Consider the following 17,121-nt stretch of genomic DNA (forward strand, 5'->3'; position numbering starts at 1 on the left):
GTCTGCTCTCAGAAATATCAAAACAAAACAAAAAATTTGGCAATATAAAAGCTGGATTTTTCTTTAGGTTATGTTTATGGTCCCATTTAGGTTATGTTTGTGGGAGGACAATTGGCTATGTGCAAGAGACGGGCTGTATTTTTTCTTGGAGAATGCACTGGATGGTTTCTTGCTTGCTGTCTTATACAGAATAATCTGCTATCATTAATCATTGCTGTAATGTAATTTCCATTTTGGCATGTCTTCTGTACTCTTAGGACTATGCATATGGAAATTTCCTCTTCCCTATTATCAGGGAATATTGTATTTGAGCTGGCAGTTTTACTAGAGGTCTTAAACCTACGGTTTGCAACTGCAAGTGAGGAAAATCTAATAATTTCTGCAAAATGTATGACTTCCTTTAAAATGTGAGGGGGAGTAATCTCCACCTCTTTTGCAAGGAGTGATGTCCTCTGAAAGAAAAAATTGGAAATAAATCTCAGAAAGCTTTTGTCTTTTGAGTTTGCAATGTCATCTTGAATCTGGAGACACGTCCAACATTTCTGCTTTGGGTCATAGGGTTTTCAAGCAACAGCAGAATTAAATTACCAAGAATTATTCTTTTTCGTGGCTGCTATACAGAACCATATGAGTAGTTGGGAAATTATCTAGGGACCAAGTCCGTTCTGTATTGCTTCAGCTGCTATTTGGAGAAGGCTAATAGCTGTGGCAGATGCAGACGTTCGGTTCAGTCACAAGGGGATAGCACTCCAAATATGATATTTAGAGGACAGTCTTTCTCCTCCTCTTTCTTCCCTCTGGCTCAGAAGCTTTAAAGGATTCAGGAGATAAAGAAGTTCTCTTTTTCTGTCTGTACCTGGAGAATACAAAACTTCACATTTATTGAAAGGAGAGAAGCAAAGATGCAAAGACTGACACAAAGATCTGTAACTTGAGGAAGGGGTTAGGTTTGGGGATAGCAGATTTCGTATTAGGATGTTATTGCACTGGATTTTGCTGGTGGGGATTGCACTTCTCATGGCTACCTCTACATAGCGTCAGGGTTAGTAAATTTTTCATTTTGGTTACTTCTCCACAGCTCTTTCCATAGCTGCAGAGCAAGCAATTGCAGCGTGCCGTCTAGCAGTACAGCTGAGGATACATAGAGCATTACAAGGCCAGGAGAACTTACCCTCATTTTTTTTTTCTGGGGTCAGTTTGATCATGGTGCCAAAGTAGCCTTGTTTAAGTGAGGACAGCTAAGCAAGTAGTTACTGTTATGTTCAGTAATAGTCTCCTAAGATCTATGTGGCAAATCTCCTTGTGGAAAGTGTTGCAATATTTTACTGAAGAGGGAGCCCTAAATGCCCCAGGTATTATTTTCTTCAAGTGTTCTTGTGCTGTGATTTTTATTAAACCCTACCTCAATCTGTTTACTGATCACAGAGTGTGACCTGACCTGAAAGAGGGTGCTGTTGGTTTTGGTTTGGTTTGGGTTTTTTTTTTTCCTCCTTGTTGTTAGGAAGTGAGGAGGAGAGGGATGTGTCTAAAGGTCTTCAGCCACTGTTCAGCAGTGAAAGTAGTAGGCAGTATTATTTATTTGCTTGGGCAATGTGATCTTGCTGCTTGGAACTTCAGAACAGATCCAGTGACGTGGGAGTGAAGCATTCTCTGCTGGTGCATTTTTTCTATTACCAAGATGGTGATAAGTGCTTTTCTCCTGCTGTGGTGCTACAATGTGTAGTTTTACGACTTAACTTGGTTGGCCTAATTTAAGTGGCAGCACTTTAGCAGGCATTTACATTTTGAGCAGAAGAATCTTGGCCTCTTGGGCTTCTGGCTTGTAGAGAGTTATTCCTTGAGGAATATTTAGTGTCCAGCAGTGGTATTCAAAGACAATAGCTAAATTATTTGTAAGAAACATCTAAGCACCTAGGAGGAAAAGAAGAGATTTCTGAACAAAAAGGATATTTAGGATCTAACTTTAGATCTTGTTTGTTCATGCTAATTATTTCTAAACCCTGTGTTTAAATTAGGGGCTCTTACAATAAAATCAGTGTAAATTGAAATGCCTCTTGTAATGGACATTACTACTTTGGATTACAGATGTAATCTAGGAATAATTTAAAGTTGGTGTAATGCCACCGGTAGTAGCCTACGTGGGTTAGTACTTCCATTACATAGTGAGGGTGGCAACTGATTGTGGTATTACTAGTTAGAGATCACCATATGTGAATCATTTGGGGTTTTGTTACAAAGACTAGGAGAAGATGAAGGATTTGATTTTGTCTGCTTTTCACGGGGGCAGTGAAAACGGAACATTTCTCATCCCTATACTAGTGACCTAATGGAAACAAACAGTAGGAATGACTGCAGTGGTGGGCATAATTTGGGAAACTCTGTGACACTCGGCCTTGATGTGTTTGTGAGAGTTAATATTTGTAGGTATTTCCTCTCTTTACAGGATTTTAAGTATGATCTAGAGGTTAGGGCTACACCTAAGAAATAACAGGTTTATTTTCTCAGTCTGTCACAGAGTTGCTATGTAACTTTTGCTAAATCACTTAAACTCTGTTGGCCAAATTACCATACTTCAGTTTCCAAGGTCAGGTACATACAGATTTTTCAGCTAGGCAGAGGTTTTTTTTCTGATTTATTGCAGTGGCATATCCAAATCTATTCATAATTTCCAGGTATTTCAGGTGTCTCTGCCTCAGGCTGCCTACAGGCAAACCTGCGTTTATACTTGCCTAATAAAGATGTTGAGATCTGTTACAGCATGGTAGCAATGGCAACTAAGATGTAGGAAACTGAGCATTTTAATATAGCATTCCGGTGAGTTCATGCTTCACCTCTGAAAGGCTCAAAAAAGGACCATTTGCTTGAGTATGGAGATGGAGTTAGGGAAACATGAAGTCCTTGTGCTTTCCCTGACAGTTCCCAGGGCTGCAGCAGCTCTAGGTGAGTTTTGATGGGTGCTTTAGGTGCTGCACCATCACCCCCTGTCTAGGGAAAAAGGCCGTGGCACTGAAAGACCCGTCTGAAGCTGTACGAACGTCAGCTGTGGTTAACTTGCAAATCCTTTGCCAGAACGTGGGAGGGATCATTCTTTTGCTTCTTCCTACAGTTCGTATGCCAAGAAAAACCTTTCCTTGCCAGGTGTGGGTCTTTGAGTATATTTTTTCACTGCTCCAGAATTTTTGGTTGGCATATAGACCTATTGTTTTAAAACTTCTGTAAAGCTGACTTAAAAAAAAATTTGGGTTTTTTTTTTTCTATTTAGAATTGGCATTGTTGCACCCTGGTAATGACAGGTTGGGAAAGCCTTTTCTTCCCTGAGAACATTTTCAGATTGTTTGAAAAAAGTAAAATTATTGCTATTGTTGCTATTGTTTAATAATGTAAGAAAATTACAGTCAGGTCTTGGAATAGAAAAACAATGAAAGATACCTTTTTTTTTTTTTTTAATGCTTTTCCAACATGGTGAAATTCCATCTTTTCTAAGTTAACTTTCAAAATCTAAAAACAGATCTGAAGTTGTGCAACTGTTTCAGATCTGTCGTAAATTCAGTACGATCTTCATCCAGGTATAAAGGGACATAATGGAAACTTGCATGCAATGAGCTTAACTGTTAAGAGTCTGTGGCTTATTTTAGGATAGTTTTGTTTTGTTTTTTGAGTATCCTATTTTTAAGTATCCTGTTCATTGTGCTATTTTGTGTATCTGGGAATAGGAGCCCACTTTCATAGGCCAAATTGCAAAACTGTAGTTGATGATAGGCTGTATTTTTTAAGTAAACTAACAACAATTGTTAGACAAGTAAAAATATTTGAGGAAAAGATATATTGTCTTGCCAGATGTATTTGTTTTATATAAACTGTAAATGCAATCTGCACTGAGGTTATTTAAGCCAGCAAATCTGGAACAGCTCATCATGTGTTACATGTTCTTAATCAGAGCCAAACACTGAAAGCAAAGAAATGTTTTCTCTAGTTCTCCTGAGAATTATTTATTTTACCTTCCAGCCTACATTTAAATAATAAAGAGAACTCACATCCTATCCTAAAAAGGAGAGTTTTGTGAAAGTAGGCTTGATGATATAATAGGTTTATATTATGAATAAATAACAAGTCTGTTGTATGCAAAACTGAGATGTAAATCTGTTTTTGTAAATTAGAGAAATGAGAAAAGTATTTTACAAGAAAAATGCTTCATTATTCGGTTCAATAGTTTTATGATTATTTGGATACAAAAAGACACCCTATTTATTAAAAAGACAGGCTGATGGAGACTCAGCGTATGACTGTGTTGACTCCAAGTTTTGTATTAACTAATGTACGTAAGCTGTGATTCTGGTCATATTTTTCAACAGAAAGGCAAACCTCAACATTTCCTTCATAGAATCTTTTATTGCTAAACCTAGTGTAAATGACTGCCTTTGTCATGTGCCAGTCATGTTTGATGAGGTGTCTGACCCTCAGTACACTCAGCTTTGGTTTTCCTTTCAAACAGAGGAAGTTAGAAGGCATTAATCTGTCTTTTGGTTGGATTATCTTTCTGCTGTTTATATGTTCAGGGCTTCTCCACACAGATAGGCTTTGGTGTTCCCTTGCAAATGCTGCCAACTTCAGAGAAATTATAGCAAGCATGAAAAAAAAAAATCCTTTTTGCTTTTAAGATCAGCTAATTGGTGTGTAATCAGTATACAGTTTACACAAATATGCACACGAACATACTTCTCAGCCTATTAAGGTTAAAATAGGCATATAACATATGACATAAACTGAAAATAAGACATAAAAAAATTAATGGCACAGGAAACTCAAATTCAGCACAATATTTATTCTTTGAGTTTAAATACCATATCTGCATATGCACAAGTAGTGTCTCAGATAATACACATTTTCTTTAAAAGTACTGTTTCTTGAAAATACATACTTGGCTAATTTTGCCCTCGGGTAAGCTACTCTGCACGTAAGAGCACTGCTTTCAGTTCGGAGAGGCCGGAAAAGATACCAGTCTGAGCTGGACATGTGGGTTGCAGCCAGAAAGAAACTTGGGGGGTGTGTGTGGTGTGTGTGATCTGTATGGTTTAACAGGTTTTTTTTCTGGAGAGAGGTGAGAAGGGCTCTATCCCATGCCAGAGGAAAGATCTCTACTTGGAAAAGTTCCCTTTTGGTTATTCAAAATGGTATGTTATTTTATACATACAACCTGTAGAGGATACATGGAAAAAATGTTATTCTCTCTAGCATTCTAGATTCATGCTACTTTTCTTCTGATGAAAAATAATTCTCAGTAGTGAAAGTGAGGGACACTTAATGAACATGATTTCAGAGGTGATGAATAAGATGCATTCAGATGAGGGGTAGTTGTCTTAACATGTGAACATTTCTCCTCGCATCATGGGGCCATGCTTTTGGATTCACTGTGCTTTTCTTTAAATACATTTACATAGTAAGGGAAATCATAAAACAGTGCAATTTAAATTATTCCATTATCTTCCTGATGCCATAAAATGAGTTTAGTTCTTTTGAGGTTTCTCTTGTAGTTGCAACTATATAGTGAAATCTGCCTAAAATAGGCTTATTCCGAAGAACAGGAATACAGAGATAGGTGTTACAATTGTTGTAAATTTGAGATTAGTCTGTTGAGCATTGACGTGATTTTTTTTTTTTTTTTTGGTCTGGAAGAAAGATCTCAGTGCTGTCTTCTTGGCAACAGTGGAATGGGCGCTCACTCATTCTTTTCAAGCAGATCTTGTGTTCGAGCCCTATTTAAACAGTGACTTAATAAAATTAAACCTAAACTTTTTTCTATGTTATGGTCATTTGCTGCCCTAGTTTTCAGCTAAGGTTTCATTATCCATCCAGATTCCTGTAGCTTATTGCAGTGAGATAATTTCTTTTCCTGTAGTTTACTGTGCAGTGCCCCCCCTCTTCCTTTTATTCTAAGTGCCTACCCTTTCTTTGCAATTACTCCTTCCCGGTGCTCTGCAAAATGCATGAATGCTGAGCCCTGATGTAGCTTCTGCAATTTTGCGTAGTTGGATCCAACCACTGGTGTGGGATCGTAGTGAGGATCATGAGGCTCCATTGAGGAGTGGCCTGTAGAAGTCAGTTGTAGAAATCCCTCTTGGTTTGAATTGTAATTCCAAGTTAATTATATCCTCTGGGCATTTTATGTTTGCCTAGGTGACCAGCTTGTGTGTATATGTTTAGCTCTAGGAATCTCATTTATGGACCATGCTGTAAAAACTGAACAAAATACAGCCACTGCATCAAGGAGCTAACTATATGTACACCTGTGTCTCTGTGTGTGTATATATATATACATATATACGTATGAAACAAGGTAACAGATAACTAAAAAGAAGAATAATACAAGGGAAGATGCCTTATTTGGATGATTGCTAGCAGGCTAACTTTTTCAGGTTTCTTGCAGAAAGAGGACGCTTGTAACAAAAGACTTAAATCTGGATCTGCATTTGGAAATTGGGAGGGTGGTATGGAGGAAACTGGGAGGGCAGTATGGAGAAAATTGTAAGAATGTTGGCTTTAAGATTTAACAGGCACTGTTGGGTGGTGACACCCAGGACAGAGAAGAGGCAGAAGGTGACCTTTTCGTACAGAGTCTGAAGAGACGTGGGAGAGCCGTCACTGATCAGCATTCTGAGCAGCTTACAGATGAAACAGAGGGAGGTAGCTAGGGAGGCAAATGAGGACATGAGTTAGGTGTGTTGGTTGATTTTTTTTTTTTTTTTAAAGGTAGAACCAGAAGTATATTTTTATCAATGGGAAAGCAGAGATAAGTGAGTTTTTAAGGAAGAGTGTGAGAGGGAACAGGTGAAGTGATGGAACAGGGCTGAAAGAACAAGGAGAAGAAAGTCTTTTTACGAGTAATTTATGCAAATATGTAAAAAATGCGGCACTAGAAGGAATAGTCGACAATTTCATCTTCCCTTTTGTGAACACTTAAAAATTTTTGTTTAATCAGTTAAAGGATTTTTTTTCCTTTCTAAAAGCTTTGCAATACTTTTTACGTCTGAAGCATGAAATGAAATCAGATGCATCATCTAACAGTTGTACTAGAATTTGCTAGTTCATTTTTAAAGCAACATATGATAATTGTCCAAAAGGTAGTAGTCAAGAACAAATGTGTTGTCAAACTCAGGTGCAAAATGGTTTTCTACTAGCAGTTATATTGAAATCTCCTTTAATACAAGCCCAAACCAATAAAATAATACTAAATGCTGGAGCCACTCTTGTTAGAGTAACAGCAACAGCAAAAGTTTGAAGCTTCCTCTTGTCTTAAAACTAAGTTTCCCCATCACAAAAGAGACTGTTTATTTTTTGACAAGCTTCTGCAGAGAAGTGTCTCCCTGCTGCAGCAGTTCACCCCTCCTCGCTGGGCGCCCAGCAAGGCCCCGCTGCCTTTGAGGTCTGTCCCTGACCTTCTGCCTCCTGACTGTAGCTGGCTGTGTCTGACTCCTTTCGCCTTTCATCTAGGTGGTGTGGGATGTTCAAGAACAGCATGGCTAACTGGATTTGAAAATTAGCAGACTGACCTTTCTCTCCTGCCCCCCAACTTTCTGTGATTAAGGAGTGGCAGAAGACGAGCAGGGTTGCTCACCTGAAACTGAGCCTTGGAGCGAGTCACTGGGGTCACTGTGTTTCCCAGTGCCTAGCTTGGGGTATCTACACCTTGAGTCTGGCAGCTGTGATAGGAGACAGTCAGACTTGCTATTCTGTGGTGGAGGCAACGAAAGCAAAGGGACAATGCAGGGATACTGTCGTGGAATGTAAAACATACCCCCATCTGGAATGAAAATTTGGGGTCAAGAGAGTATACTTCGACTGTGCAAGCTAATATCTTTTCCATGACCTCTTAAATTTTGCCAGTGTACTTTAAACTGGGTCTTGTCTTTCCTGGAGTTAATCTTGATGAATTTGTAACTGCTAAGTTAAATGTGCCCGTCTAAGCATGCTCTCGTGCTGACAGGCGGGTCCTTAGCTCAGTGCTGCTTCACCTTTGCTTGTTCGGATGGTGGCTGGGATGGTGGCGTGTTGCTTTTGTGGAGGCAGGGAACTGGCGTTAGCCTTCCCTGCTGGGCTGGCATCAGGGCTGTGCGGCTGTTGACACCTTTCCCCCATGGCGTGTAGGTAGTGATAAGAGCCAGCCGTGCCCTGGTGAGTTGCAGCACTAATCGGCGTACTGGGGCAGTTGGAGGTTTCTGGCTCCTGTGACAACCGTAAAAACCTTTGAATGATTTCTGGGGGTGTAGGTGAGAAGCAGTGCCAGTCAACAGCTCCCTGGGGTCTCCTTCGAATTGCAGTGTCATGTGGCATGAACTGAAGACCTATATAATTTGTATAAATGATTGGTCTGAGAATGTGTTCTTAACCCAGTGAGCACCCCTCTGTAAAGAACATTTTTGGATGTATGTGAAAGTTTAATGTAAACATATGCCTTTGTACTTTTTTCTGTGCTTGTAATTTTTTTAAAACCAGTTCCATAGCTGTGCTCTTTGCATTGGGATAGAGTGACTTGTTCTGCTGCTGTTGAATCCCTTCAGTGCAGGAAACTTTTTGACTTGTGCCTACTTGGACCAGAAGGAAACTACAGTCATTGTTCAAGAGCTTCCTTTTCTGACGGAGTGATATTTATAAGCCCAAGTTGGGATAAGTTTTTGCAGACAGTGGCAAGAATGTACATAGCACAAATGAACCGTGGCTGCTGGTAGGAAGGGTCGACACGGCCCCGGGTGGTTTAAGAGAGCTGAGCAGAGAGTTCTGCTTAGGAGTACGCTGGACTGGTGGGGAACCTCTGTGAACCAGCTGCCAGTCTGGGGTTTGGTTAGGAGTGTGTGTCCAGGGCGGGGGGGCAGATTTTACTCTGAATGTGCTTTGCACAGATATTTTTCACTTTTCCTCTTGCCCTACTCCCTTTCCCATGTGCATGTATGCAACATCTACAGTGCTTTAAGCAAAACTTTGCTGTTGGCTGCAAATAGATAGAAACTATATGAAAGTATTGCCCATAAGGCACGTTGTTTGTGCTGTTTTATGATCTGCGATAGATTCTATGAAACATTTTAATTCCAGGAATTGATACAGGCTTTAAAAACTTTCTTCTGATAAAGTGACATGCCTGGAATGAACTTGTCACTGCGTTCATTTTAATTATTTTTCACATACAGTGTGAAATACTTCGATTCATCTGGTTAAGAGCCCCTGAAATTAGGGAGGTTTGCTTTGCTATAACTACACTTGAAAAACAGAGGTATCAGACAATGTTGATAATGCATGGCTTGGATTATTCTGAGTAGGATGGCATTATTAGCTATGCAGGCTTTCAGTCCTCAGATTCGTATTATGTAGGTGCAGTGACTCGAGTAACGAGATACTATGCCTGCAAAAGTATATTTCTTGTTTTCACTGGCATGAAGTTTCCTAAATTTTATTCACTGAATACTTTATGCATGGTTTATCTTATTTCAGAATTTCCTCCCTTACAGTCTACTCCACCATTATCAAGGTGCTCACAGCATGGAAAGTTGTGCTGTTGTTAGTGGTGCGTTGTGATGTATTGTACTGTTTACCATATTTTATATGATTATCTCACTGCTTTCTAACGTTATTTCACAGTTAAGATGCACCAGTAGTTTGCAGTAGTTCTATTCTTTATCTTTCTGTATTCCCCTTTCAATTACAAATACATGGTTGTGCCTGTTTCTTGCTTGGTATTAATTTGTAATACCATCCTCTTTAAAAATTCAAAGCGTGTTGCCGATGATGGTGAGTTTCCAGGCTCACTGGTAAGGTGGTTGTGCTTGACAAGGGAGCGAAACGTGGAAGTGCTGACAAGTGGCTGATCGCTGTTTCTTGGCCCCAGGCGCAAGATTGCGATAGGAAAGATTATTATTATCTGTCACACAGCAAGAGCTGTTATTTCCTAACTTCAGCACCGTCTTTATTTAGAAACTGAAGCGGAGGCTGGACAGAGGTCCTCGTGGTGAGAAGTAGCTCCCTGCAGATGCCCAGATTAGCTGGGAACGAGCTCTGAAGCCAGAGGGGATGAAGTGCCACTAGCATTGTCCTCTGCCTGGGCTGCATTGCCCCAGGGAAGCCCCCTCATGGTTTTAGCTGTTACTTACAGCATCTGCTGCGGCTGCATCTTCATAAATCTGACACTTCTACTCCACAGACTATTCCAGAGAGCAAGGACCCCAGGGCAGCCCGGGATACATCTGCTTCCCCCCAGCAATAATTGGCTGTTCCAGAATCCATTTCTGGTACTGTTTTCTAGGGACCAGATTTTGTCAGCTTTGTACACGTACAGTGCTCAGCCTGGCACTGTATTCATTGCTCAGATTTCTTGAATAGTGCACTACAGTAGATGACAGGGATGATGCTGTGTTTGGCAATCAAACAGGCTATGGTAGTGTTTCCAGCTATCCAGCAGCTTGAATTTAAGCAGCACTTTTTTTACACTAGGTCATGTATTTTCCTGTTGGCTATCATGCTTTGTCATGCATTCATTGTGGCTATTTCAGTGGTAAAATAACCAATTAAAGTACCCTCACGCAAACTTCAGTCATTAGCACCAGATAGTCTGTTCATTTTAAATAACTTTAAGTAAGTGCTGTATTTTTGTATTGCACTAATTCATTTAGTACCACATGTACCTTGTGTAGACTTCTGTTAGATTCCTGCCAGATTCCAGATGTCCTTGATCTATATAGTCCGGTATCTAGCTCTGCTAAAGCTGCAAGATGCAGCATCAGCCGTTACTGCTTCATTTTGCAACTACTGTCATAAGACAGTATTTTTTCAGGCCTAGGAATTCTCTGTTAGACGACTGACTCAGCATAGTGTTATTCTAAATTACATGGGCATGGTTACTTCTGGGAATTCATAAGAGGTCAGGAAGTGTCCAGGAAATGATTTAAACAAAAAAAGCTCCAGTGACCTAAGGAAAACCAAAAGATTCACTCAGGTGCCTGGCAGCTATTGAGCAAATAAAAGTAATAAACGTTGAAAGGTTAGCCTGAGGCTGTAGTTTCAGAAATGTGCTAAGCTAGCACTGCCACCAAAAAAAAAGACCCATCTTTCTTTCCTGGTTTTTTGTCTTCCCATGTTCTGGTGTAGACGTCTGGCTGCATGGTAGGCCGGATGAGGGGAATGGTCGAGGTTAACATTAAACTAGCAAGAAAAATGCAGAGGTTCTTTTTAACAGCGGATCAGCTGTCCGCTTCCTCACGCTGCTGCACGAGCACTCGATCTGACAGACGGCAAGGAGTGTTGCAGGGGCTGAGAGAAGCAGAGGGAGCAGCAGTGCTGCCTTTTATTTGGTTGCAGATGAAAATCGTTCTAAAAGTGCTACGAGAGAGTGATGGTTTGTCAAACTTTTTCAAAGCTGGTTTGTGGTCATTCAATTAAATCAAAGAAGACAGACCCGCTCTCTTGTCAGTTTGAATGGTCAGTGTGGCTCTTCGCTTTTCTCTTGTGTTGGGGAGGTATATGGCTTGGTCAGTGTCCCAAAAAAACAGCATTGCAGCTGTGTACAGAATCCTTCTTATACAGAACCCTTCTCCCCTCCCCACTCTTCATCTTGTAACCACAGAACCATGTTGGAGATGGATGTTGTTGCAGACGCAGCTGACTTGAGCCAGGGGCTTATTTCTTCACAACTTTTAGCTTTGAGGAAGTAACTTCTCATTCATGTAGCAAGTGTAATGGAAAAGACAAGAGGAACTTGACAGCTATTTTTAGGAAAAGATAGTGTTTATCCCTGCAGAACTAAAAAAGATGTTGAGACGTTGCAAACTTTAAACCTAGACAGATTTTCATAAAAAATTATTTTAAGCTGAAGGAGTGTCTTTTAATGTGTACCTCAGTTGCCCTGTCAGCTTGAGTAGTCCTCCACTTACGTTTTTATTTCTATGCAAATTGGTACTCTCCAATGTGTTGTATGAAAAACCCACTAAAAAAAGGAAACTGATAGTGCCAGAAAAATAGTAAACCTGATAAAGTGCTTTCAAATGCACAAAGTGCATTTTGAGCACTTTTTAATTGCAATATTTTCACAGATAAAAGTAATATTATTGCACAAATGCATCAGCATAACAGTTGACACAACAGCTTTGTAATAGACTGTATGATTCAGAAGGAGAGGGTGGGCAGACAAGTAGTGCTGGGTGTGCCAATGCCATCAAAAAGGCTACCAAGATGGTAAAGTGTGAAACCAGACTGCTTGCCTTGCCTGATATCAGAAGTCTGGAAAACTCTTGTTTAAAGAAAACAGAACAAAAAAAGAGAGGGACAGTAAACTAGAAGAAATTGCTCAGTTCAACATGGAGAGCTCTAGCACGTTGATTAACATGACATTAAGGAATCTTAGGCAGCGTCCAGGTGAAAGTTTCCCTAAGGCACAGGGATACAAGAGGTTTGTGTGAGTGGTGCTGTGGGGAAAAAAATGTAAGTATTAAGGAAAGGTTTGGTGGCAGGTTCAGTAGGGGATCTTGGGTGCAGTTGTGTCCTTTGATAGAGTTAGGAGAGCTGTGCAACTGGATTCCAGGGGTTAGTTAATTTGGCAGGAAGTTTCATCCTGGCACAGATCAGAACCGACACGACGTCATCGCTACTCGCAGCACGTTGTCAGAAGAGGAAATGGTTATGACCCTAGAGGCAGAGTGGGAGAGTATTGTGGTGAAGACCCAGGCAAGCATGACGTGCCCAGATGTATCATGGAGGGGGAGATCTGGGTTAGCTACTGGATGAGGGACTTGCAACAAGCAAAGCAACAGAGGTTTTTTGATGGGAAGTTATGTACAGCTTAGAAGTTGGCATTTGGCATAATGTAAGACTGGGTTATTTCTGTATAGAAATCTTTCACTGTATAATTTAAAACCCACTGAAAACTAGCAAAAAGCTGAAAATACAAGGTAAGTGAAGATCATTAGAAAGATGATTGGAAATAGATCCCTTGACTAGGAGACAGAATGTTTAATTTGTTAATCACTTACTATTCTGAATTTTATATGGGAAGTTACATGCCACACGTAGAAAATAGAATTACGGAAATAAAAAGGCAGACAAGCTTTTAGTATAAAGACACAAAACCCAGCAAGCACATGGTCTGCAGTCAGGGTGTGGGAAGTTTTGTGCAAAAAACCTGAGGATACAAGTGTGAACTGAGCATGTCTGGAAGGAGGCAGGGTGATTAAAATCCAGCACGTAAGTTTGTCTGAACTATCTGCTTTAGCTGTGTTCTGGGGCTTCCCCACCATTTCCATTGTGAAATTCATTGCTTAATGCAAGAGTGGCACGCTGCTCAAGTGTTTTTTTGATGTTTATTTAGAAATACAATGCAAGCTACGGTGTCTTTGGGACCAAAGGATATTTAATGTGGAAGTGGACACTTTCTGGCCTTTGCAGTCCCTGGTGTAAATGAGACTGCTCTTTCATATCTATCTCATTATGTAAGTTTAAATTAAAGTTTACATTAGATTTCCACCTAAGCTTTTCAGTATAAATACGGGACCTAACATAGAGAAACTACTACTACATGGAAGAGTATTTTTTTTTAAATAAATAAATTTAGGGAAAGCAGGCAACTGATTTACATGCAATGCAGAAAGCTCTGAGGATTTTTTTTTTCTTCCTTACTCCCCTTGCCTAGTTCTTAAAACTCAGAATGTAGTGTGGTAGATAGAACTACTTTTGAAATAAAAATTTAACTGAGTCCTTGGAGAGAAAAAGACAAATTAGTCATAAGGTGATTCTTCATAATTCCATATATCTTCAAGAAAACTTCCTTTTCAGATCCTATAGGAAACCTATTATAAAACTAATTTCAGAATGTGAAGGCTCTGATGTCATTTCCAGAATCAAATTTATTTAAAGTGTAAAATTGATTCTGCTAACATCCCTGTGTTTTGAGAAGTTTGCTATTTGCCCTACAGATGAAGGGGGTAACTGCAGTTCCCAGGAGGCAGGCAGCGTTCAGGGAGATGGGGAACATAGCCCCCTTGCTGCTATTCCAGGTGCTGCTCCAGGGAAGCCATCTGCAGCAAGCGACCGGCATACACCCCAACCCCCTTTCTTAGTATAGTGCAAAGGGGTTGGGCTCAAATACTGGTTGGCATGTGAGGGAAGAGAGTCATATTGTAACCATACAGCAAAGAGAGTGTCATCCTTTGACAATCTGGGTGCCTTTGCTACTAGGAGTTTTATTCCAGTTTCCTAATGGAACAAATTGTGTTTGAGAGCATCTGTTCATTTGCCTCTCCCCCTTGATTTTTTTGAACCCTCTGGACAGTATGAGCTGGAGTTGACAGAAGAGTGGAGGTCTGTAATGCATTTATAGGAACATAATAGTTCTTTTAAATTGAAAGCTGAATAGAGGAATGTGACACCAGTTAGTGCTCCTAACAATGAAAACCTCCATTTTGAGAGACGGCAGTTGGTGGCCACGTCACATACGTGTGCTGGCCAGTCAGTACCTGTGCTGCTCTGCAGCAGTCCCAGCATCTACTATCACTTTCCCAGCTGCGCAGGTATAGGATACAAGTGGGAGCTGGGGCAAGGGGTGGTGGGGGCGGGTAGAGGCTGAGGTGATTAGAAGGCAGTGGGTGCAAATCCACAGTTCTCCAAGCTTCATTAATTCTGCTGCTTGTGAAACAACTTTTAGAGGTTTTTGGATGCCCCGGTTCCTCATACAAAGATTATATAATTTAATAATATGCAGATATACATAAAAGTTTCGCGTATTTCTAAGCACAGAAGACAATTTTTCACTCACCTTATGCCACCTTTGTCAAAATACAAAGAGGAGCAAAAATGCGGAAGTTTATTTTCCTGCTTTCTCTTTGAGGTTAAGAATAAAAATAAACAGTAGCTCTGGAGTATTTTTGGTATAATGATGAAAGCTTCGTTTCCCCTTGTATTTTAGTTACCTAAATGGCAGTCTTACCGGTTAACAAGCAAGAGAGGAATGAAAAGTGCTAAAGAGAGGCTGTCTGCAGCTCTCTAGTGAAATGCCAGTCCTCATAGTTTGCAGTTCTAGTATTTGCTGTCTGATCCCAAGTGGCATTTACTGCAGATAAGATCCTAAGGGTGTTTGGTTCAGCCCGGTGAGCTGAAGGATGGGTTGTACTAACATGAGGTTTGAAAACAAGGAAAGGCATCAAATATATGAAATCAAGTTTCTGTGGGTTTGCTGACAGGTCACACCTAGTTGCCGTAATACGCTTTGCTCTCCACATCTTTGCCTCTCAGAGGCTGACTCACAGGAAAGAGAGAGCCTCAGAGCAGCTTGGCTGGATTTTAGCAGTCAAGCTGTAGATAAGGAAGATTAGCAACAGAAGTAATATAGAATCATGGGGCATAAGAGGTTTAAAGCATAACCTTAAAATAGAGTGACAGCATAGCTGAGGTTGGAAGGCATCTCTGGAGATGGTCTAGGGCAGCCCCCTGCTCAAGCAGGGTCAGCTAGAGCCAGCTGTCCAGGATCATGTCCAGTTGGGTTTTGAGTATCTCCAATAATGGAGACTCCACAACCCCTCTGGGCTACCTGCACCAGTGTTTGACCAACAGCGCAGTAAGAATAAAAAAGTAAGAAAAACATTAGCTATATTCCATTAACAGCTAGAGATCCTGGTCCAGTCCTGGCCCAGTGAAATCCCTGCTTTCCTACTTTTCTGGTTGCTGGCCAAATAGCAGGAGCAGGCAAACAGGCAGGAGCTTGTAGTCTTGAATGCCTGAGGCACAAGTCATAAGTTATCGCAGAATGAAGCCACACCATGCATGTCTCAGGCTAGTTTCTTAAAATGCAAACTTATTACTCTAGATTTACAAAGGCTTTTTGGAGAGGAGTGCTCTAAAGAGAGTCATTTTACATGGCAGAAAAAGGTAAATGTGGACAGGATAAGAGGATGTCAGGAAAGGCTAAGGGGAATGTATTGTGGGATGGGATGAGAGCGCAGCTGAAAAAGCAAACACAAGTAGATGTTGGCCACAGAGTCCATTAGCTGGTGCCAAAAGACTGGAAGGTCAAAGAGGTGTTATTACAATGCAGCGTCAAGCACTGCTCAAGAGTGCCTGCCTCTCTTGCCAGTGTTCTCCCATTAGGGCAGCATCTCTAGCACAGATGGCTCAGGTCACTGTCATGCTGTCAGCTGGTCCCAGCATTGCATCCTTTAACTGGCAGCTTCAAACAGAGAACCTTTTGGAGGCTTATATGTATTTCTTTTAACACCACAAAGCTCCCATGCTGGACAATTTCATTTTCAATTGCCTGTCTTGAAAAATTTCTTTGGGTGATTGTGCTATCAGTCCTTTATTTCTCAGTTTCGTTGCACAGTGGTCATTTAAAACACAGGATATATGTATGTAGAACAAAGATTGAAACAATGAGAAAACTGAATACATGTAAGGTAACTAAGAGGTAAATGCAGCCCTGGAAATCAGGGCGGGTGGCATGAGTAGAAGAAAACAATCAGTTAATGTGTTCAAAATTAGAAGGTATCAACGGTGCCTTTTATGAAGAAGCTGTTCCTATATCGTTTGGAATCAGCAGAGAAGCAGTCAGGAGGAGAGAGGGCAGATGATAAATGATTCATTTGCTTGCCTCCTCCTTGAGATTCTTTTCTTTGCCAGCTTGAGATAACAGATGTCTTAAAGAGTATGAATTCATGGGAAAATAACACAAGACAATGGGCAGCCAAGACAGTATTCTGATAGTCTAAATACTTTGTTTCTTATATTCTGTCACCTGTTGGAACTCAAAATCTAGAAAAGCTCTTGCATCAGTGAATGACTTTACTCACAAACATTTTGGTTCAATGAGGCTTTTGGTGAGGAAGAGCAGTTCTTCTGTATTTGGACTATAATCTTTTGTTTGTTGTGACTCAGCCTTTGGTTACAGGCAAGTCAGCTGGGCAAGGGGAAACATGAAGACTGATTGGTCTGTTGTGCTATACATCAAATATAGTGCGTTTTGCAGAACGTTGTGGTCATTGGTGAGAACAAATTTCAGAGGACGCTTGTCTTCTTTAACTGTATGAAATCTTTTGAAATTAATTCAGGACAGCCTGTATTCAGAACAGCTTCAGTAGGAGGCCGTTCCTCCACAGCCAC

The 17,121-nt window shown here is 40.6% G+C and overlaps 1 protein-coding gene across 2 annotated transcripts in view; it reads left to right on the forward strand.

Annotated features, from left to right (window-relative positions):
* The window catches only part of SH3KBP1 (SH3 domain containing kinase binding protein 1), a 207,507-nt gene that overhangs the window by 53,915 nt on the left and 136,471 nt on the right, over nucleotides 1–17,121 (forward strand). The window lies entirely within an intron of this gene.

The sequence above is a fragment of the Egretta garzetta genome, unplaced genomic scaffold, assembly GCF_000687185.1.
Source record: "Egretta garzetta isolate BGI_Z169 unplaced genomic scaffold, ASM68718v1 scaffold111, whole genome shotgun sequence".
Taxonomy (NCBI): Eukaryota; Metazoa; Chordata; class Aves; order Pelecaniformes; family Ardeidae; genus Egretta; species Egretta garzetta.